Genomic DNA, 23,313 nt, shown 5'->3' on the forward strand with positions numbered 1-23,313 from the left:
TTGGCACCAGAACCACAGCACTGGACGATGGACTACTAGAGGGTTCAATCACCCCAGATCTAACATCTTGTTGACCTCTGTCGTGATGTAGTATCACACCTTATCTGACATCCCGTACCCTCTACTTTTGCTAGGTACACTGTCCCCAGTGTCACTTCTGTGTTTGCACCAAGGTGTCAAACCAGGAATCAGTATGAACAAGGGGGAGAACTGCCTAAGCAAGGTTTTTACTTCCTCATGCTGGGTAGGAGTCAGGTGAGAGGCCACTTTGACACCCTGAATGGAGCCATCTGAAAGGATACCTTGGAACAAGCCAGGCAGAGGTTCAGATTCCTCTTCTTCTCTGTCTGATGCCAAAGGTAGTGCTACTATTTCAACCCAAGGGATGAAAGCCTTCAGCCTATTTATGTGGAACACTTTGGGGGCCTGACCAGGTATCCTAAGGTCTATTAAATACCCTACCTCCCCCAGCTGCTCCACAACTGTGTAAGGTCCTGCCAATTTGTCCTGGAGGGCTCTAGGCCTTCTAGGGTTAATAATCAGGACTTCTTGACATGGGGTGAAGTGAAGCTTTCTGGTCATACAAATGTTTCACCAGAGTCTGACCTGCCTTTAACTTATCACTGGCCTAAGCCATCAGAAGGACCATTCTCTTCCTTAACCCCAGCACATACTCCACTACATTGGTAGTCATGGAAGGAGTAGGGAGCTCCCACCCTTCCTTGACTATGGCCAGTGGTCCCCTAACAGGGTTACCAAAATGAAGCTCATAGGGGCTGAAACCAACACTGCACCGCGGTACCTCTGTAGGAAAATAGTTAGCATGGCAACAGGAGATCCCACTTTCTCCTGAGGTTCTTCCAGAGCCCCAATCATGCTTTTGAGAATTCTATTAAACCTCTCAACTAAGCCATTAGTTTGTGGGTGATAGGCCAATGAATACATATAAATAACCCCACCCTCTTTCCACGTGGCTTGCATGTACTTAGACATAAAGTTGCTTGCTCTGTCTGACACAACTTCTTTAGAGAAGCCAACTCTAGTAAAAATGCCAAGTAATGCTTTTGCAACTGACTATGCAGTTACAGTCTTCAATGGGATGGCTTCAGGATATCTGGTTGTCTCTGAAAGGCACAGGAGACCCCACTCTCTAGATCGGGGTATTAACGTAATAGTTCATTTCAGCAAGAAAATCCAGAGGAAACAATTTGCAAAGACGTATTAAGGGTTTTATTGTACCTAATACATTTACTCTGTGAGTTTAATCACAAATTAATCTGCACTCAAGCAGTTATTTATTTAACATAGCAGTAATATTTAAAAACATCATAATTTGATAAACATCATCCTATTAAATCATTCATACATTCATCCGCATCCATATGACATCCATCAAACTACTCATACAACACATCAATAAGTACAAGATAAAAACATATAACAAATATAACAATTCATCCATAATTTAATTATTGTACAAAAAGTTTTTATGCAAAACAACACATAGTGCAAGGCCACAGTAGGTTTTATAAGTGGTAAGCAAAACAACACATAGTGCATAGCCACAATAGATTTTATAAGTGGTCAGCAATTGGGATAGGCCAAAGAGAATCTTCACAGGTGGCCTTATCATAGGTTTCTCTACCGGTTTCAACGTATTAACGTTGGTTTTGTTACGTCTTTATCAGGAGGTTACAAGTAGTTGTCTACAAACAAAACAAATATTGATCCGTCACTTCCCTATATAAAATTAGGGGTCAGATGAAAAAAGAGAAGAAAGGCGGAAAGGAAGTGCAAATGCATGACTTCGCAGAGCTCAGTTGCAGACATAAAATGTTCTGCTGTTATCCTGCTAAAACCCCCAAATGTATATATATATTTGGGTTAAGCTATGGGCGTCATGCAAGGAGTGCTACCATAGAAATTCAGTGTCCCTGGGTCAGGCCGGTGTAGGTCATGGATGTAGAACCAAAAAGTGATGGAAAGATAGATACACACCAAAGGATCAAAAGAACAAGGCCCACATGAAGGTGTTGGGAAAAGCTCTAGAAAAGGCTTTTTGGAAGAAAACTTACAAACCAACCTTAGCCACCACAACAGGAGTCAATCCGTTGTATTTTATATGTATGGAACTGGAGACACTGTCGTACAAATTGGCAATGTTCCGGTTAGGGATCCTGCGTGGCAGATGGCTGAATTTTAGGCTCCAATCTGTAAGGGTTTTATAAGAAGTTGTATCAGTGGCCCCGGTCAAAAAAAGGTAACCAGTAACATATTGGCCCATAAGGCTGCAAGACAAAGGATTTTGGGAAGAGAACGACCCCGAGGGTCACATCTACTGTTATATTACCCGAGAAAGTCTGGGTGCTGGAGTGGTGCAGGTTGGAGAACTCACGCGCCACAACAGATGTCGGGTGGCATGGTCAACCAGCACCAAGATAAACCTATTGCTAGAGGATGTCTGAGGGTCAAGGGACCAACAATGTCAATCCTTAGCCTTTCAAAGGTCATCTCCACCACAGTGAGTGGCAGCAATGGAGCCTGGATTCTTGAGCCACTCTTACCAGAAATCTGTCAAGTGGCACAACTCCTACAATGGCCTTCTACCTGGACCCCCATCTTGGGCCAGTAGAAATGCATCAATGACCTCTGCTTGGTTCTCTTGATCCCAACGTGACCAGCTACAGGAACTTCATGCACCAGTTGTAGGAAGAAGGGGTTTACTTGAAAGGGGACCACCAACTTCCTATGGTCACCTTCAGTAGACTCTGTGGGCTCACTGTACAGGAGACCACCTTCCCAATATATCTTATGTTTCCCAGAGGGTTAACGCTCAAGCTGGGAACAAGCCTATTTCCCTAGGCCTTCTAATGTTGTGAACTCACGTTGGCCTTTACTAAACTCTTCCCTATCAGGACCACCTTCAACCAATAAACATTGGAGTTCTACATGGTCTTGTGGGCTAAGAATTTCAGGCAACACCTCTTCCTCGTCATGTTCAGGTGCTTGGCCAACTACCTCCACCTCAGGGGTAGGTGATTTAGGAGGAATATTGACTTTCCCTCTTCTAAGTTTCCTGACTCCCTTAGCCTTGGGTTTTTCCTTTGGCTTTGGCTCAGCCTTGGACTTGGCCAGGGCCGCCTTTGTTTGTGACCTTGTGCATGGTCTTTCTGCTGTGTCTGCCACTAGACCTAAGTCTCTGAGGTTATTTCCCAGCAGAACCTTTCCAAGGACTTGCAGCCATACACTCACAGGTATCCTACCTACTGTACCATTAATGGTTAGATTTACAGGCATTACTGGGAACCTGAGAGGGGGGGGCAATCAGCTAACTTGGTGGGCATCAAGGGAGCTCTGGCAAACTCTTCTTGGTTTACCCATGCGGAACCCACCACAGTTCTGCTGGCCCCGCTATCCCTAAGGGCAGGAGTGTCAACTCCATTGATTAGCACCCTGTCTTTAAAGCAGTGATTGGTATTATCAGGAATACTAGCAAATGCCTCTGAGACTCTAGGCTCCCAGGAACCCAGGGATACTAAGACTACTTCATACTCTATCCAACTGGGGAAAGAGTATGAAGAGAAGGATGCCCCTGTGATAATTCCTTCCTCCTCATAAGAGGGGAAGGCCAGACTCACACAGTGAACCCCCAAGGTTTTGACCTTACATGTGGGGTGCCCCTTCAAGGGGTCACTTGCTACACAATCCACCCAAGATCCCCTGGGTTTTGGGACATAGGGAGGCTTACTTTAACCAGAGCTATGCTTGGGAGGATGATTCCCACTATTCTGAACATTCTCATGTGACTTACCCTTGTGGCCCTTACGGGTGGAGGTTTTATCATATCCAGCCCCCACTCTCCTTATCTTTGTGCTTTGGCCCCTCCTCCTGCTTACCAGGAGCAGGCTTCTCTGGGACACTTTGTGTGACACCCATACATCTGTTGCACTGGCTAACTTCTTTGAATCTATCTCTTTAGAATCAGCCAAGTGCTGCTTAAGCTCTGGGGAACAGGAACATATGTTCAAGCACGACTAAGGAAATCATACCCTCAAAGGTGGTGACCTTTTAACCTTCCGCCAAGCCAGTCAGGTTTTTCAAGGAATCAGTTACATATGAGACCCACATATTACCTTCTTTCTTTTTGTAATCTATGAATCATTACAAGTATTGGGAAAGAGTCTTCCCAAACTTTAAGACCAAAGTTTGCTTCGAATTTGCAGTCTTTTCTGTTAGTCTTTGACATTTCCATAATGGCACTGCAGCCAGAATGGGGTAGTCGACTGAGCAAAAATGCAATCTTATCAGGATCCACAACTTCTTGTACTTCACATGCATACTCAAATACAGTCAACCAATCTATGATGTCATTCTAGTCATCATACATACTTAGCAGATCTTTTGGGAACCTTGGATGAGAGAAGGAGCTAGACCCACTACCAGATTGGCAGCTTGTAACTTAGCAAGTTCCAACTGGTGATCTGTGTTCTTCAGTTTGCCTTTCTCCAGTTCTAGCTTAGTCATGCGGAATTCAATATCCTTCTGCTTAAACAGCAGCTCTTGTCTTTTGAATTCCAGCCGGGCCTCGGCCTTAGAGCCAGCAAAAGAAGCATGGGACTCTACATCATCTTGATTACATCTTTCTCCTCAATGATGGCAGCAACTGACCTGTCAGCACTGTTACTGGGAGCAGCCCCAGCACCTTCTGCACTGTGATCTGAGGAACAAGCTGAGATCTAGTTTTCCTGCGATTCCATGATATTTTGGATCATCTCAGTTATTGCGCCAGAGGCTGACAAGCGTCTTTCTGCACAGATCTTCCTTAGCGTTTCTCATTTGGAAGCACTCAAAGCTATGTTCACAATTGCTTCCATGTTACAAGTGAGGTAGGTGGCTTACAGTTAAATTTAAACTAAGGTCACTGTGTTTTCTGTGTAAGTACAACCTGGGTATTTCACCAGTGCGCGGCACTGGGTACCTCCGATCTTATCCAACCGCTGTACACCAATTTGTTAAGATGGATTTCTAAACTCCGACCTGGTGGGCAGAAGTTTAGGAGGCCACCCTAGTTTAGTGGGACTGGGGAACCTTCTGAACAAACCAGACCAATCTACGGTAGCTTGGCAGGCAGTCAAGGCTAAGTCTGAGAAGGGCTGAGAGTGATCGGCAGTCCACAGTGAGCACACACAGTAAAACTCCACAGATGACCCTTAGACAGATGTACATCAAACATCCATTTATTATAGGCCTTTATAACAAAACACGATTAAACCACAGTTATCAAGAAAACAATTACCACACATGCTTATTCACTATGTAACATATATACAAAAATGTGTTTAGCCTAATGCTGATGAAAGGGGAGAAAATAACCACAACCTGCAACAGAAAGGGATAAATTCAACACAGATATCAAATTAAGAAATTCTTCGTAGTCAATCCCTAGCTTACGTAGTCCAGCCTTAAGAAGTGAGGAGCCTTGCGCTCAAAGTACAATAGTGCGTTAACAACACGCAGTCATGCGTAGAGCGAAAAGCGGGTTCTATTCAGGGAGCAGTAGCTGCTCAGGAAGTCCTATTCCTAGAGGAGGGTCTACCCTTGCACACAGGGCAAATTGCAGAGTTTCAGGAATAGCTGGAGAGCACAGGCTTGCCCAGCCAAGGTGAGTACCTTTTAAGGGATTATTGTGCGTAAATACAGATGGATGTACCAGGGGGCCACCGGTAAGTGATGAAAGTACTGACCGACCCTTGACACAGTCCGGACCAAACTTTGGCAGTCTAGTCCACTTTGGTAGTAGGTTTCAACCCTGCAGTTACATGATGCTCTGGCTCTCAGCAGCTGCAGGACGGGTCGATCGTCTGTGGCAGGACAGTAGCCTTTTGTCAGCTCTCGAAGAAAGGAGAGGATAGTTCCGGTGCAGCATGTCTCAGGACACGGTGAGGCAGGTCTGCAGGCACTTACAGCCACCACAGCCGAGTTGCGAAGAGACTTCAAATGCTCGCGGTGTGGCGCACTTTCATAAATCACGACCCCCAGTGGAGCTACGACAATGAGTTTTAGCAGGAGAGGGCCCAGGACCACAAGTAAGCGATTCCCAAAGTCTCGAGTCTCAACTTGCGATGGCGGCGTTCCTCTGCGATACTCTAGGTTCGAGCTGGACAGTTCACTGTATGGTCCAGGAACACTTACGAAGGGGCTCTTGCGAGGGTAAGTAGGAGGTGCCGAGAGTAGTTGTTCCCACTTCTCCAAAGGGGCAAAGCACCCTTGCAGGCCTTCTTGGTACGATGCAAAAACAGGGGTCTGACGAGACAACAGCAGGGTCAGGGTGCCAAACCTCCTTAGCACGTCACCGGCAGTTCCTTGAGTCTCCTCTTTCGTTAAATATACTTGGCTCCTTCTGTAGTTCGGTGTGAACTTCAGTTGATCAACCTGGAATGGATGCAGCGCCCCTTCTCTTATCCAAGATTTGTTACGTGCTCAAATCTCAGATAGCCAATGGAAGATCTGTTCTCTTGCATTCATGCCAGGCATGGGCCAATCGTGGGCCACAGTGATACCAGTCATTCAGGCATACCACACATACTGGCACCAGTAGTGTGGATTGCGACCAGACAGTCCCGACCCTCTTCCTGGGCACTACCAGGAGCCCGCAAAAGATGCGGTTGCATAGGAGGATGCATGCCCAAATAAGGAATACCCGGGTCTCTCAACCTGGGTGAAGGCAAAGGGACAAAATGGCCAAAGGACAGAACAAAAGACTTCGTGGCACAGCCATTTTCAGCACTGGTCACAGTCTTGGGCCAAATGCGGTAAATGCGGTATGGTCCATAAAAACGAAGCAAAAATACTTCAAAAGTAAACTGCTGCCACCATTTCATCGCAGGCACATGTGTGCAAACACCAGAAAATCCTTAGAGGGTGTCTAAGGCCATAAAACAAAAGGACCCCTATGTGCGGTACTGTAAGGTACTTGGCACATAGATACAAATTTACCAAGAAATGGAAACATAGTGGAAGACTAAGGGAAACATAGTTTCCCAGTACTGACAGCATGAAGTATGTGTCAGTTTCCCCATAACAAATGAGCGAAAGCCCAGAGGAGTGCAGCTGAAGGCTGTGCTCTACTGAAAAAAGTCAGGTTAGGTGAGCCAAACAAAAGCAAACTTTTTGGGGGGTTCACAAATGGAGGGAAAATTGCACCTAAGGGAAATCTTTCCTAACATTTCCCCACTGTGTTTTGCTCCTTAAAACTGTATGAATTGTTTGCTTGTGTTGAATGATTTGACCTAATTTATTTATTGCCCCACCATGCTTTGTATCTTAGGAATGTAGATTGTTTGGCCATGGTATGAATTGTGTGCCCCAACATTAACATTCCTTATTCATGCCCAAATGCACCATACACAGACCACCTATGACACTTGCACACAGCGTTTATGCCATTTCATCGTAGGCCCATTTACTGAAGGCAAATTTGTTTGCAATTTTGTAGCACATTTCCCTGCAAATATCTCTGGAGTGTGTTTAGGTATTTAATCATGGTAGGGGAATGTGGGGGAGTTGTGTGGGGTCTTTTCGCGAGCAAATGTGCTACACATTTTTTTAGAGCAAATCTGCCTCGAGCAAATTGCCTCGAACAAATAACATACAACCGCACACAACACGTTGAAATTCCACCCAACAAAAATCAAATAAAAAAAAATCTACACCTCTCCAACAACTTACATACGACTGCCCCTGCCAAGGCACGTTCGCACTTTGGGCATTCGAGGCTCCTGTCGAGAACCACACTCATTCCCAAGAATTCCAATTAGCAACATCTGTCAGGAAAGGTAGAGGCAGGATTTATTTCCTAACAGCTGTGCAGAAACAGACATGGAAATTGGCAGAGTATCTCTGTCCCAAAAATGTGGTCGCTGAACACTAAAACCTGCCATTCAAGACGTGTATACTTCTGCTGGGCCTAAGCATGTGATATAGACCCCTGCAATTAGCTGATCCTTTTCGTTACACATAATAAGAACTAACCCTGCATCTAGATCCCAAGTGATCCCTGTTCTGTTCAAGGCAGTATAACATGCATAACAGCATAAATTGTGAAAAGTTCCTGATGGAATTAAAACACAATAAATAAATAACATGCCTTCATTATTGATGCATAGTGTGTCACTAAATACACTTGTGCCTTAATCATAGGCTAGCACCATGCTTGCTCAGCCTTATGGGTTCTGATGTGCGTACCATCCACTCAGATCCCATACTGCACCACCTCCTCAAATATGACTGTGGTCAATGTGTCATCTGCCAATTGTGGCTCTGGTTTGCTGTGTCCGTGGCTCATGTACCTCCACAGCACATCAGAAATAAAAATACTGTTGGCTTCAATGCACCCATCTGGATATAAATGTCTCTATGGCAGTGCCGGGTGACCTACAGCCTTCAGCATAGTCAGTAGTTGGGGAGCATCTGGAGAGCCAGAACCCACAACTACTCTCTGCCTCTAGCAGAGACCACCTAGAAACAGACACACCTACAGTACCTGGGTACTTCCGACCATCACGCATCAACACAGTCACAAAGCTGTCTTGCTTTTTACCTCTCTCCTCATTAACCTAATGCACCACGCTCGCTTTTACGCCCCGCTGAGCAACAGGAAACCATGTTAATGGCAAGGGTACTCAGTATGAATCCTGCAGACAAAACATAACTTAACATCTGTGTCACTAATTGCCTGGAATGGCTTGCCTACTTTGCTTCTCCATCTACAACTCATTTTGTCATCACCCTTTCTCAGCCCTTTGTCGCTAGCTCCTCTGCTTTCTCACTCCGTCACCTGATTTCACTTTCTTCCTCTTCCTCTGTTTATATTTCTCATCACCCTTACCAGCCTGCATCCTTTCTATATTTTCTACTCCCCTGTCTTGTCTCACATCACGTGACCTTTATGCAACCCATCCATCTCTGTACCCCCATCTTGTTCTGTCTCTCAGGTGGCCATCTCTCTATATTACAGGGCCTGTGGTAGCAGCCCTGTAGTTATAGTTAAGTTGCTCAACTCATAGAAAGAGCACTTTTCTGGTGGCTTATAACTTTGCGCCCAATAGACAAATCCTCACCAAACTTTGCAACACACGTATATGGCTACCTCAGAATGATCTTGTGAAGTCTGGTGCGGTTTACGTCCAGGGGGGCAAAGTTATGGGGAGTCCCAAAATGTGTGGAAATCCTCATAGATGCAATGAAAAGAAATTGTTGCTCATGCCTACAGCCCAAACCGCTGGAAGGAAGCAGAGGCTTGGTCACAAAAACGTGCTTTTATACATTTGGTGTACATCCGTCCAGTTGTTTTATTAAATGGATAAAAAGTAGGTCTAAAAAAATGTGTGATATATGGGTCAGGTCCGCAGACTCATTTCCTGATTTAGAGTCCGCGGATGGACCAATCAGAGAGCAGTGTGATGTTCGCGGACATCATACATGCTCACTGATTGGTCAATTAAAAAGGTGAGGTGTGTCAAAACTTTTGAAACGGACTCCATGTTGGATTTGCAAGCAGCACCCATAGTCCTCAGAAACAGCGGTAAAAACATATAAGAAAAACAACTTTGCACTTGTCAAACTAATGAAACTATCTCTGGGGAGCTGAGGGGTAATGAGGATGGAATGCAATATGGCTATAAAAAGCTAAAAATCAGGTGTTTTTTCTTCTACGAAGTCTGCGATGTTCTGGGACATCCATGCATATTTCTGCATTACATGGTCGGTGAAAAGCAATTTTTGGATGGCTTATAACTTCGGCATCACTCAATAATACTGCATGAAATGTTGCAATTTAATTTTAGACCTGACCCTGAATGGTTCTGCAGAGCTTAGTGCTGTTTGGCACGGACGGGCAAATTTAGGGGCAGGGGAGGGGCCGAAATATTTGAAAGGTTTATAAATTTGATGCTGCTTGACGAATCGCACAGAAGTTTTCAAACAAATTGTAGACCCAGATTTGAATGTTCATGCAAAGGTTGGGTGGGATTTTGCCAAGAGGGGGTAAAATTAGAAGGCGGGTCTCTACATTTTTAGATGGCTTAAAACGTTGTTGCTGTTTGACAAATCTGCACAAACATTTTCAGAAAGATTGTAGACCCAACATTGAATGTTTTTGTAAAGTCTGAATGGATTTTGTCAAGCGGGGGCTAAGCTATCTGACTATTTTTTGTACGTATATTTAGACACTTTTTAAGAAATAAAAGCAAACTCGTGCAAAGAGCATTGACAAGGAACCGAAAGCATGGTTGTGCAAATGTGTCTCTTTTTCATTTTTTTGAAAAGTGTCATAATGTAGGTACAAAAAAAATGATATGCCTTTGGTGACTGAGGTATAGCCTGTGGCCATGGGCAGTGGCCAGATTATCTGGGTCCTGGCCTTCAGCCGGAGGCCAGGACCCGTATAATCTGGGTACTGGTCATGACCACGAGGGGCCGGCAATGGGGTTAAAGTGGGCATGACCACCAGGGACTGCAGTGTGATAAAGGTTTTCAAAATCTAGATAGGTTTAAATGGGAAGAAAATTCTGTACGTGGATACAGCCTGAAGTGCTGGACAGGATTACAGCAAACATTTGCGAGGAGCATCAGCAAGTACCTCAAGGCATGGTTTTGCAAATCTGCTCTGTGTTTTATTTTTTCTAAAGTGTCAAAATGTAAGTACAATAACATTGTGATATAACTTTGGTGCCTGTGCAATAAGCCTGTCCCTGAGCAAGGACAGATGTCTACTCCGATTTGCTTATTATGGAGTGTGGCCCTAGGTTTAAATGGGAACAAAATATTCTGCTTGTGGCTACAGCCTTAAGTGCTGGACTGGATTACAACAAATCTGCGTGAGGAGCGTCAGCAAGGACCTGAATGCATGCTTTTTCCAAATCTGTCTTGTCTTTTATTTTTCCAAAGTGTCAAAATGTAAGTACAAAAAATAGTAATATAACACATGGACAGTGGGACTTGCCCTCGGCTAGAACATCTGCCTGCTCTGATTACTTATTGGGGTATACGGCATGGCCAAAACCATAGGCTTAAATGGGAGAAAACAATTCTGCTTGTGGCTGCAGCCGAAGTGCTGGACGGGATTGCAGCAAACATGCGTGAGGAGCATCAGCAAGGACCTGAAAGCATGCTTTTGCAAATATGTCCTGTGTTTTACTTTTTCTAAAATGTCAAAATGGAAGCACAAAAAAATAGTGATATCTGCCTGGGAAGTGGGCCTGGCCCTCGGCAAGGACACATATCTACTCTGATTTGCCTATTGGGGAATGCAGCATGGCTGAAAGCCCATGCCCCATGGATTGTGGAGACTGGCCATGGCTGCAAGCCAAGAGCACTGGCCATTTGTCACATTATGAGGGTATACTGGACACTGAACTAGGATACAATGTATGTGCAGTGGATAATGTGGGTGGTTTGGTGGGGCTGGGGTCATGGTCGATTCTCATGACCTAGGCAATTCAACCATGACTTGCATCCCAAGCATGCGCTACTGATAACGACACACATCAGTATGCATTGCAAAAAATATGTTTGTTAAAGGATGTTTACAGTTCTTTTATATATATTAAAAGAGGAATTATTAATAACTTATATACATTGATGTAACAACATGAAACCTTTTCACTCATAAAAACCTATGAAATGCACACAAAAAACTTTTGTTAAAGGGACGTTATGGTTAAGTTGCACTAATATATAACAACAAGGACCGTTTTGGGATTGCCTACTGTGGGTTACCCAATTCAATGTTCACACTTGAGAAACGCACAGTTTCTTTGTTAAAGGAGAAATTTTGAGAGAGCAACGTGTCTCTAGTTTGGTTTACAAGCGTATGTGAATGCACTGTGTTGTGCTAAAAAACACATGTTGAACCACAGTGGGTCATGTGTTTGCTGCTTTCTAGATGAAAAAAACGAAATCTTTAATGGATGTTCTCTATTAAGCAGGTGCAGAAATGTTAAAACAAAAATAAGAAAGGTGGGATATTCTTCAATGGATTTTTCTCTCTCAATTCTTTCATAAAAAATGGGATCCTCAGTGTTGTTTGTATTAGGGATCCATAGTCCAAATGCACTGACTCTGGGTAGTCTTGTTGTACTCTTGGGTCAGGTCATTCCATAGCCGACCGGTTTCTGTGGTAGGGGGTAATTAAACCACATTCATCAGGGCTCAAAATGTGGGCAGCGGAGTGAATGCCCTCTTGGTTACTGTTGCAGCGTTGTCTGCATTAGTAATGTTCCTCTACCTGTAGGGATGATAGGAGGGGAGGGGGAGAGGAGAAACAGGGGAAATTCCCAATTTACAACCTGTGGTGTGGTAGATACATAACACACTTCACATAAGGTATAAGGATGGAAGGGGAATCTTACCCTATCCATGTTGCTGGTTAACGCACGGAGGGGTTGTGGCGGCCTGAGACCTAGGGGCCAAAAGACAGTATTTAATGCCTTTATCATTTGTGCATAGTCACAATTGCTTGGTTATACACTAGTATTATGTCATTTATAACAAAACCAGAAATCGCAGATAAATCACTGCTGGAGTGGCTGCTGATGGCGTGCCCGCTCCCGTTTGCAAAATACACCTTGCGGTGGGATCCGATCTAGTGGTCCCGTCCGCGCACTCATCCAGATCAGCGAGGGCTGTCTCCTGCTAATCGGGGACAGCGCCTGCTGTGTCAGCGAGAGCTTACCTGCTGCTTTAGTCTGGGTCTGGCGGGCCATGCGTGAGAGGTTCTTGACGCTGCAGCTCGCCATACCCTACTGTTTATTGTTGTCATGGTGCCAGGCAGGATCACGTGTTTGTTCCCAAAATGGCCGCCCCGAATGGAATAACGGTCCTCCATTTTGGGGTCAGGACAGATTCGGAATGCGTGCCGCCGCCATGTGAGCAATGTTTGACTGTGAAGATCCTCTCACGCACGGCCCGCCAGACCCATACTAAAGCAGCAGGTAAGCTCTCGCTGACACAGCAGGTGCTGTCACCGATTAGCGGGAGACAGCCCTTGCTGATCTGGATGAGTGCGCGGACAGGACCGCTAGATCGGATCCCGCCCGCAAGGTGTATTTTGCAAACGGAGCGGGCACGCCATCGGCGGCCACTCCAGCAGTGATTTATCTGCGATTTCTGGTTTTGTTATAAATGACATAATACTAGTGTATAACCAAGCAATTGTGACTATGCACAAATGATAAAGGCATTAAATACTGTCTTTTGGCCCCTAGGTCTCAGGCCGCCACAACCCCTCCGTGCGTTAACCAGCAACATGGATAGGGTAAGATTCACTTTCCATCCTTATACCTTATGTGCAGTGTGCTATGTATCTACCACACCACAGGTTGTAAATTGGGAATTTCCCCTGTTTCTCCTCTCCCCCTCCCTCCTGTCATCCTTACAGGTAGAGGAACATTACTAATGCAGACAACGCTGCAACAGTAACCAAGAGGGCATTCACTCACCTGCCTACATTTTGAGTCCTGATGAATGTGGTTTAATTACCCCCACCACAGAAACCGGTCGGCTATGGAATGACCTGACCCAAGAGTACATCAAGACTACCCGGAGTCAGTGCATTTGGACTATGGATCCCTAATACAAACAACACTGAGGATCCAATTTTTTAATGAAAGAATTGAGAGAGAAAAATCCATTGAAGAATATCCCACCTTTCTTCTTTTTGTTTTAACATTTCTGCACCTGCTTAATAGAGAACATCCATTAAAGATTTTGTTTTTTTTTCATCTAGAAAGCAGCAAACACATGACCCACTGTGGTTTAACATGTGTTTTTTAGCACAACACAGTGCATTCACATACGCTTGTAAACCAAACTAGAGACACGTTGCTCTCTCGAAATTTCTCCTTTAACAAAGAAACTGTGCGTTTCTCAAGTGTGAACATTGCATTGGGTAACCCACAGTAGGCAATCCCAAAATGGTCCTTGTTGTTATATATACAGTTCTTCTTACAGCCACGGGCTGTGGACCCCAGCTTGAAACGTCAAGCTACCCTGTAACAGGTTGCCTGTAGTTTTACAAATACACCCACGTCCTTACCTCATCCTGAACGGCTCAACTGAGCCCCATAAAAAGTGAACCATGACAGAAGCAAGATGCCTAGCCTTCGCAGAAGATCTAGTAGAAACAATACTAGCGATTCCATCAATCCTAGGGGAAGACATAACCACACCCACACCAGGCACAACGAGCGACAAATGGAATTAATTGGAAGTCCTCAAGAAACAATTGATTAGGACTGAGCTCCATGGAGCAATCATGACTGAGTACCTAAGAGCACATGCAGCACCAATGGGCCTTATAATCAGAACGGAGTTGAGAATTTTTCTTGAACATATAGAATTCAGAAAAGAATGGAGCTATATATCAAACAAATGTACAAAGGATTGGTTGATACTAATAATAAGTATGGCAAAAGCTGTATCTGAGAAACTGATGAAAGAAATAGAAGACAAACAAGAAACCATGAAATCTTCCAATGTATTAGCTCAATACAAGAAAAGTCTTGAAGATCTGGATGCGGCAATGAAGGAGTTCAGAGACTTCAAACTGAACAAGAAAATAACCAAACTCAGAAAAGATCTATCTCTCTATACACAAGAGAGGATTTATCCATATATCACAGACGCCTATTATGAAGACATGAGTGCCAACAACCTGGCTCCACCAGGCCAGCATTTAAACCAGCACAACAAAAAACAGATCCAGAATAATAGAGCCAGACCCAATAACTGGTCCTTTTCGAGCGGCAGCTCAGGGAGTGGTTCAAACTCATCCCGCCTGAACAGCTCTATGAATAATACAGGTCCACTCAACACTGCCTTTCCATCTAAACCTTTTTTTCAAGGCGAGCGGAAAAAGGGCAAGAACAGAGGCAGAGGCAACTGGCAACCACAGGTCCACTGGCAAAATCAGTCATCAATTGTAACCCGCAGCAGAGGCCGCGGACAGGGACAACAGGGACAACCAGGACCCTCAGCCGAGTAGATCCTACAGTTGAAGGCGAATCAGGAAGATATGACCAACACCAGCAAAGCCTTGTCATGAATCTATCTAAATACACGCTATCCACAGATGAAACAGATCTACTTGAGAAAGGTCTTTCATTTGTACCATCAGCAGACCATGATCCATTCCAGACTCGTATAGAAGTGGCCCAATTGGTGAGAAAAATCCGGTTAAAACAATACTTTGGCTCAATCACCACTACAGGAGATAAGGGTGCCACCAACCTACGAGGCAAATCCACCTTTTACCCTCCACCTAACGGCATCTCCCCCAAATCTATTACATTTGAAAAAGCTCTACTGAAACAACTTGATAAACTAGAAGCAGATCTAGTCCCTGGTTATAAGAACTTCTCTAAGAAGAACAGATTTGCACTTTAATCACTAGCACACAATGAATCTATCACCATTAAACCTGCAGATAAAGGTGGAGCAACAGTCATCATGGACTCCTCAGCCTACAATCTGATGGTCCAAAGTCTCCTGCAGGATACCTCAAGCTACAGACAACTCGGGGCAGACCCAACAGAATCAATCAGACAACTGCTATTGCCTATTTTGGAAGAAGCCAGTGCTGAAGAACTTAACAGTAACAAAGAATACGACTTTCTCAACTCCGAGGAAGCCAGCTCTCTATGCACTCCCTAAAGTACATAAAGGAATCAATCTGCCACCAGGAAGACCAATTGTCTCTGGAATAGGCTCCATTCTGGAACCCCTGTCCCAATTTGTGGATTTCTTTCTCAAGCCAGAAGTGACCAAAATGAGATCATATCTGAAAGACACCACGGCAGTCATCAAACTCATACAAGAACAGCCTTTTGACTCGTCATGTGGCCTATTAGTGACTCTAGACATCGAGTCACTCTATACAAGCATTCCCCAGATGGCAACTCCAAGAGTCATAGAAAAGATCTTAAGAGAAAAAGAACCACCAATGAAGATCCCGGTCACTTTTGTGATGCAACTAGCAGAGATCGCCCTGACCAAGAACTTCTTCATCTATAACAACATGTATTATGAACAAGTGTCTGGCACAGCAATGGGCGCCACGTTTGCTCCAAGCCTCGCCAATCTATATGTGGCCAATTTCGAGGAAGAGAAGATATACGACCCGAACAACCCCTGGTTGATCAAAATGAAACTCTGGTCAAGCTACATCGACGACATGCTCCTGATTTTCACAGGCAATGAAATAGACCTCTCCTCTTTCATGACGTGGCTTAACAATCAAAATCCTTTTTTGAGATTCTCTGAAACCCACAGCAAAAGTACAATGTATTTCCTTGACCTAACATTGGAGATCAGGAACGAGACCATCATGAGCACTGTCTTCTACAAACCCACAGACAGAAACTCATTACTCACATACAATAGTTACCACCCGGCCAGTCTCAAAAAGAATCTACCATTTGGCCAGTTCCCCCGATATCGCAGTAACTGCACACAACTGACAGATTATAACCGCCAATCCTTGGCTCTCGCTACAAAATTGAGATAGAGGGGCTATCCAAAACATCTAGTGAAACAAGCCCACAAAAGAGCTATGAACATTCCCAGAGAACAAACCCTGGAACATCATGCCAAGCAAAAAGAATCAGATAACCAGATCACAGCTGTGCTCAGTTTTTCACCATTGACTAACAAAATCAAGAAGGAGGTTCTAAAACTCTGGCCTATATTGAACGTTGGCGACTCATGCCTGGACATCCCTAGATTTGCCATAAAAAGACGAAAAAAACCTGAGAGACTCCCTGGTGCACTCCTACAAGGACACCAAACCGAAACTTAATACCCTGTGGGGCCGAAACCCTGCCACCGGCCACACACCACGTGAGTCATGTAGTGCATGCTACAGTATCACAAGATCAACCAGCATAGACATCGGATGGCATTTCCCATGGACACAAAAGAACTTGACAAACTGTAATAGCTGTAACGTCATTTATGTTATCACATGTCCATGCATCAAACGATATGTGGGCATGAGCATGAGACCTATCAGAACACGCCTCGCCGAACACAGGTCATGTATATGGACTGCAAAAACCACTGCCCCAATTGTGACACATTTTCTTGAATTCAAGCACAATGCAACAGATTTCACATGGTCTATCATTGAGAAAATAAAAGTACCCACAAGGGGTGGAAACATACATGACCTCCTCTTCAGAAGAGAGCAGCTTTGGATTTTTCGCCTAAAAACGGACAAAACGGGCCTGAATGAACCAGCGAGTTGGCAAACTTTGGCCACACTATGAACAAGGGGATGTGTTTCGTGCCATTGTGTTGCTGTTTTTACTGTTTTTACTGTTCTTGTTGTTTACATGTTTACACGCTACTGTTTAGCACTTTTGACATCTTCCTTCTATACTCACTTGTAGATAGATGATGCTATTTACAAACACCTCGTACCAATGGTTTTCCATGCATACTTATGTGGTGTGTATGCACCCCCATGTGAAATGACTTTACCCAATTAGACAGGCACAGTCAAACATTGCTCACATGGCGGCGGCACGCATTCCGAATCTGGCCTGACCCCAAAATGGAGGACCATTGTTCCGTTCGGGGCGGCCATTTTGGGAACACAATCGTGATCCTGCCTGGCGCCATGATAACAATAAACAGTAGGGTCTGGCGAGCTGCAGCCTCAAGAACCTCTCACGCGCGGCCCGCCAGACCCAGACTAAAGCAGCAGGTAAGCTCTCGCTGACACAGCAGGCACTTTCCCCCATTAGCGGGAGACAACCCTCGCTGATCTGGATCAGTGCGCGTACGGGACAGCTAGATCGGATCCCGCCGCAAGGTGTATTTTGCAAACGGGAGTGGGCACGCCATCGGCGGCCACTCCAGCAGTGATTTATCTGCGATTTTTGGTTTTGTTATAAATGACATAATACTAGTGTATACCCAAGCAATTGTGACTGTGCACAAACGTTAAAGGCATTAAATACTGTCTTTTGGCCCCTAGGTCTCAGGCCGCCACAACCCCTCCGTTCGTTAACCAGCAACATGGATAGGGTAAGATTCCCCTTCCATCCTTATACCTTATGTGCAGTGTGTTATGTATCTACCACACCACAGGTTGTAAATTGGGAATTTCCCCTGTTTCTCCTCTACCCCTCCCCTCCTGTCATCCCTACAGGTAGAGGAACATTACTAATGCAGACAACGCTGCAACAGTAACCAAGAGGGCATTCACTCACCTGCCCACATTTTTAGCCCTGATGAATGTGGTTTAATTACCCCCTACCACAGAAACCGGTCGGCTATGGAATGACCTGACCCAAGAGTACAACAAGGCTACCCAGAGTCAGTGCATTTGGACTATGGATCCCTAATACAAACAACACTGAGGATCCAATTTTTTAATGAAAGAATTGAGAGAGAAAAATCCATTGAAGAATATCCCACCTTTCTTCTTTTTGTTTTAACATTTCTGCACCTGCTTAATAGAGAAAATCCATTAAAGATTTTGTTTTTTTCATCTAGAAAGCAGCAAACACATGACCCAATGTGGTTCAACAATGTGTTTTTTAGCACAACACAGTGCATTCACCTACGCTTGTAAATCAAACTAGAGACATGTTGCTCTCTCGAAATTTCTCCTTTAACAAAGAAACTAAGTTGCACTAATAACCTATGAAATTCAGTTAAAGGTACGTTATGGTTACAAGTAAAACCGAAAACCCCCAGAAATTCTCCAGTTATGGTGAGCTAAGCAACTATAACTCTCGCCACCACCGTGCACTGCTAAAATCAACACCCAAGACATCAAAGATGACATCACAGATGTCATTGATGACCTCACTGATGACATCACACATGAAATTAATTTTGATGAAAAGTCCCTACAAGGGGTTGTGTTTATAATGCTGCTAACATGATTTCCGGGGAGATCGGGAGACATATCATGAATTACTTAATTTATTAAAGAATGTACTCATCTAAAACTCTATATTGGAGTGCTGCTGTTAATACAGGAACCTAATCATACATACACATAGGCAATGGCTGCAGCATGCACAGTAGTACTACAATATTTTGTATCTGGTAAGTATGGATATTAAAATAATGAATGCTACCTTATCATAGTTTTCAGTAATATTAAACATGTAATAAATAGCTAACAATTCAAGACTTACTACACACTTGTGTTAGCACAAACAATACATATGAAGACCCCCAATACATACAAATCAGAGGCACATAGAGGGAAACTAAAGTAAGGAAGAAAGAAACAACACCAGAAATAATTTCAGTAACATTAAACTTCATCTTCATGCATTCAAATGAATTGTGTGTTTGAGGCCTGCGTATGGCCCCATGTGTGTGCACCATGAGCTGAGACCAAACCCTAAGGAAAGTACTTTAAGAAGATATGATAAGGCTAATGTCTAGATATGTAGCACCTTTTGGATTTCCATATTCTGACTGTCAGTAAACAAAAACCAACTGGCCTAGTTGTGTGATGTCGAGGCAATGATGTCATCAATGACATTTGTGATGTCATTTTAGCAGTGCACAGGGGTGGTGCAATTTATGGTTGCTTAACTTACCATGACTGGCAAATTTCTGGGAGTTTTCGTTTTTCACTTGTAACTATAGCGTCCCTTTAACAACACTTTTTCACTGAATTTCATAGGTTTTTATTAGTGCAACTTAACCATAACATCCCTTTAGCAACGTTTTTCACTGAATACATATACCACATTATTGTGCTTCTTCTCTATAAATCTTTCATTGTGCATAATTAATAAGTCGGTGCTATATCTCTATTCAGGCTGTATCAGGATCTTGACAATAATATTATTTCTGGATGGTCACCCTATGTGAAAGGGCTCTACGGGAGGACAGATACCACGGACTGGCCAAGGCCTGCAGCCCTGTTCCTGGAAGAGTGGGCGGGGACAGTGCAGGGACTTAAGCTGAATCATGCGATCACCCTTCACCCTGCCCACACTCACGCAGCGTGTGAGGAATTGCTGTTTGTGGGATACATCTGGCGCCCCCTGGTGGGACCTTGCTGGTGGCAGCACGAGCTGCTGCCTTGCGTTCGTTGGCTTAACATAGAACCGGCCAATGGGGCAGGCTGCTTAACTGCCTTCCATAGACTCTGTGTAGAAATAATAGACTGCACCATGCCAGGCAACCATATTTTCTTCCTGCTAAAACATTGCATTGTGTTTGCCTTCATCACTAGTGTAGTGCAACGCAGACATGGCTCTGTTGTAATCGTTCACTGATAAGAGACAATGTTGCAGCGTGCAGCGCACACATTGCATCAGATCTGTTCAGACAACCTTGTGACAGTGCGTTTATTTTTAGGGTCCTGGGAAGTCAGGCGTTGGTTTATTGCTGCAATGCAGCCGTGATGTGCTCGCCTGCTTGTGAAATGTCCCACAGCTCACATAAACATGTTTTAGACAAAGGTTAAGCTTTAGAGTTCTGACTATATTGTTTATTGGACGCATTGAAGTGATATTTTGGCGCCTCACTCTCTTGTAATGATGTTTTTTGTCCATTGTCGTACCTTTTGCGAACCCCCCTTCCTGGCGGTGTCATTAACAGCTGCCAAGAATTCCCTAATTATAGAACCGGCCCGACTAGGAACCTCTCCCTTGTGCCGCCTCGCCCCCCACCCCTTCCAGATAAAAGGAATGAATTTGACACTTTTTTTTAAACTATGAAAACATTGCCCCTTTGGCTCATGGTCTGCAACATAGAAACCCAGTGACTTCGTGCCATGTGTAACACTTCAACAGTCCTAACAGCATTTCGCACACTGTTTCTTCTACCCTTATATTTATGAAGGAAAAAAAGAAACTGCAAGTCCCAGAATGCAAAGTGCTTTGGTACTGAAAAGCCATGACTGGCTCAGTGTGTGACACTTGAAATTGGGCTGCTTGGCCATGAAATGCAGTTGTACCTTATGCGTATAGAACAGTGATGATTGTATCACCCTCGCATCATGTGTGGGGAAACTTCCATGGACTAGATGGTGTCAAGTGTCAATGACAGAGGGCATATAGGCCACGGGTGGGGGCAGACGGAATTAGGGCAGAAAGATTTCAACCTGGCCAAAAGACAGGGCCGTTGTAAGCACAAGGCAAACTAGACATCTTCCTGGGGCACTGGTCAGCAGCGGGCACCCAACTGCTTGCTTTTCTCTCAGCTGTTATACATTATAAATGAGAATGTTGATCAGATGCTGCCCTGTAAATAGGGGTTCAATCTCATGCAAACCACATAAATGACAGGTGTGGGAATCCCTATTTCTTCCTCCAGCCGCCATTGGAATTAATCCTAACTCCTGGGGGTGCCTGTTTTGGAGTTGCAGCCTGATAAAACCATGCTAGTAAGTGAAAAACACAGAGGCATGGCAAGAGGATTTTTTAAATTTAACAACCCAGGCAGTCCAGAGACACTGTTGCTTCCTATTGGACTATTCACAGGTACGATGTGGGGGGAGTAGTCGTGGTCCCATGTAGATGTAGCAAAAAAAAGCCAACAATGGCTGTCTCTCAGAATGTATTTGGGAACTGTGTAATAAGCAAATGCATTTGCTCTAAGCTTTAATTAGCATGAACACATTTGCTTACTTATATGCTAAATGTGTAAATAATGCTGCTCATGGCTACCTCTGAACCCCATGTTATGTTAAATTGACGTACATCGTGCACTGTTACCATTGGTGTGGTTTCTAGGCGCTCAAGTGGTTCTGTAAGAAAGTGGTGTAAAGAGTCATATGTACACGTCATCTCTAGTGCCCGCCACCTTATCTCTGTCACATTGGAAGAATAACAGGAAGACACTGTGTATGACACCAGGTATCATCCCAATACTGCATCGAAAATACATGAGACGTTATGCACTCAGACAACCGCATCGAATGCACCATCACACTGACTTGGCGGAAGGATGTCTGCATACACCATTTCACATAGAAAAGCTATAAGTGACATCAGGCAAGAGTAAAGTGATGTCATAAAGAGAAGACACGAGGACGCACTGAAACAATATGAAAATACTTAAAGAATGAAGATGTGAATGAAGTAATAAAGTAAACATGTATGTGAATACAAAGAAATCATATACACTAAGAAGATAAGTGAGAAGAAAATCAGTAGATGTATATATAAATGCTGAAACGCAAGGTAGATGAGACATATAGAAGCTTGCGGCAGTAGAAAATATAATGCGAGTAAAGCGGCCATGACGAAAAGATGGATGTCGGTTTTGTATAATAGTAACCTAAGAAACCTGAAGGAGAGAGGCCAAGACTGCAGGAGCTGACAGGAGCCAGAAAAACAGCTTTGTGCAAGGTATAATGAATATCTGTTTGGCTTAGGATCAAGGACACCACATCAAGAGGTAACTGCAAGACACAAGGGGAGTCAAATAGGATAAGCTACATATGCACAACATATTTCTCTTAGATTAAGTAAAGGAGAGAAATTTGCAAGTGCCAAGTATTGTACAATCAAAGATTCAGAAAGCATATGCAAGATGGAGCAGTCAAGTCTCTAGAGGCCAAGAGGAGTAATAGCACCCAGTATATTTGAATTAAATAGCATTAAATAAAAGGTCAGAATGGACAAAATTGTGGAAACCAAGGCCTATTCATTAAGCTCCAGATGAAGATAGCAATTTATCTACACTCCCCTAAAATTCCCAAGGAAGAGAATAGTCAGCAAAGTCAACTACAAAGAAGAAGCCTTGGTTTAGGGCATAACTGATGAGAGATGGTAGGCTAATTGGGCAGTGGTCTGACGTTGTTCCCGCACCTGGGTTTTGTTTTGCTTGCGTGCTGCTAACACGCTGAATGTACAAGGTTGGGAAAGAATGCCAACCAATCATGAGGGCCTATGTAGCGATTAACCTTACATTGTTGCAGGGGCCAATCCACTGCTGTTATTCTGCAAACAATCTGTATTATACGTAGTTAGAGGTAGTTCACGTTGTGCCTACCAGCTAGAGGGCAGCCACTTATGTTACTAACACCTGTTACTAACACCTACATGAAGTATAGGTAGGTACATATGTTCCCTTAACCAATCCCTCCTTGCAATAGGTTTTTACTGTTTGTCACATATGGTGATGTCATAGTTGATGTATTTTGAGGTATATGATATGATATGGCATTTATAACGTGTGTATACACAAGTGTTTCAAGGTGCGACGAGACAAGGGAGGGGAAACAGAGGGCAGACAAAGACAACGATCTTACTAGGCCTAGTGAAATTG

This window comes from Ambystoma mexicanum, chromosome 4p (genome assembly GCF_040938575.1).
Source record: "Ambystoma mexicanum isolate Mex_15411 chromosome 4p, UKY_AmexF1_1, whole genome shotgun sequence".
NCBI classification, from domain to species: domain Eukaryota; kingdom Metazoa; phylum Chordata; class Amphibia; order Caudata; family Ambystomatidae; genus Ambystoma; species Ambystoma mexicanum.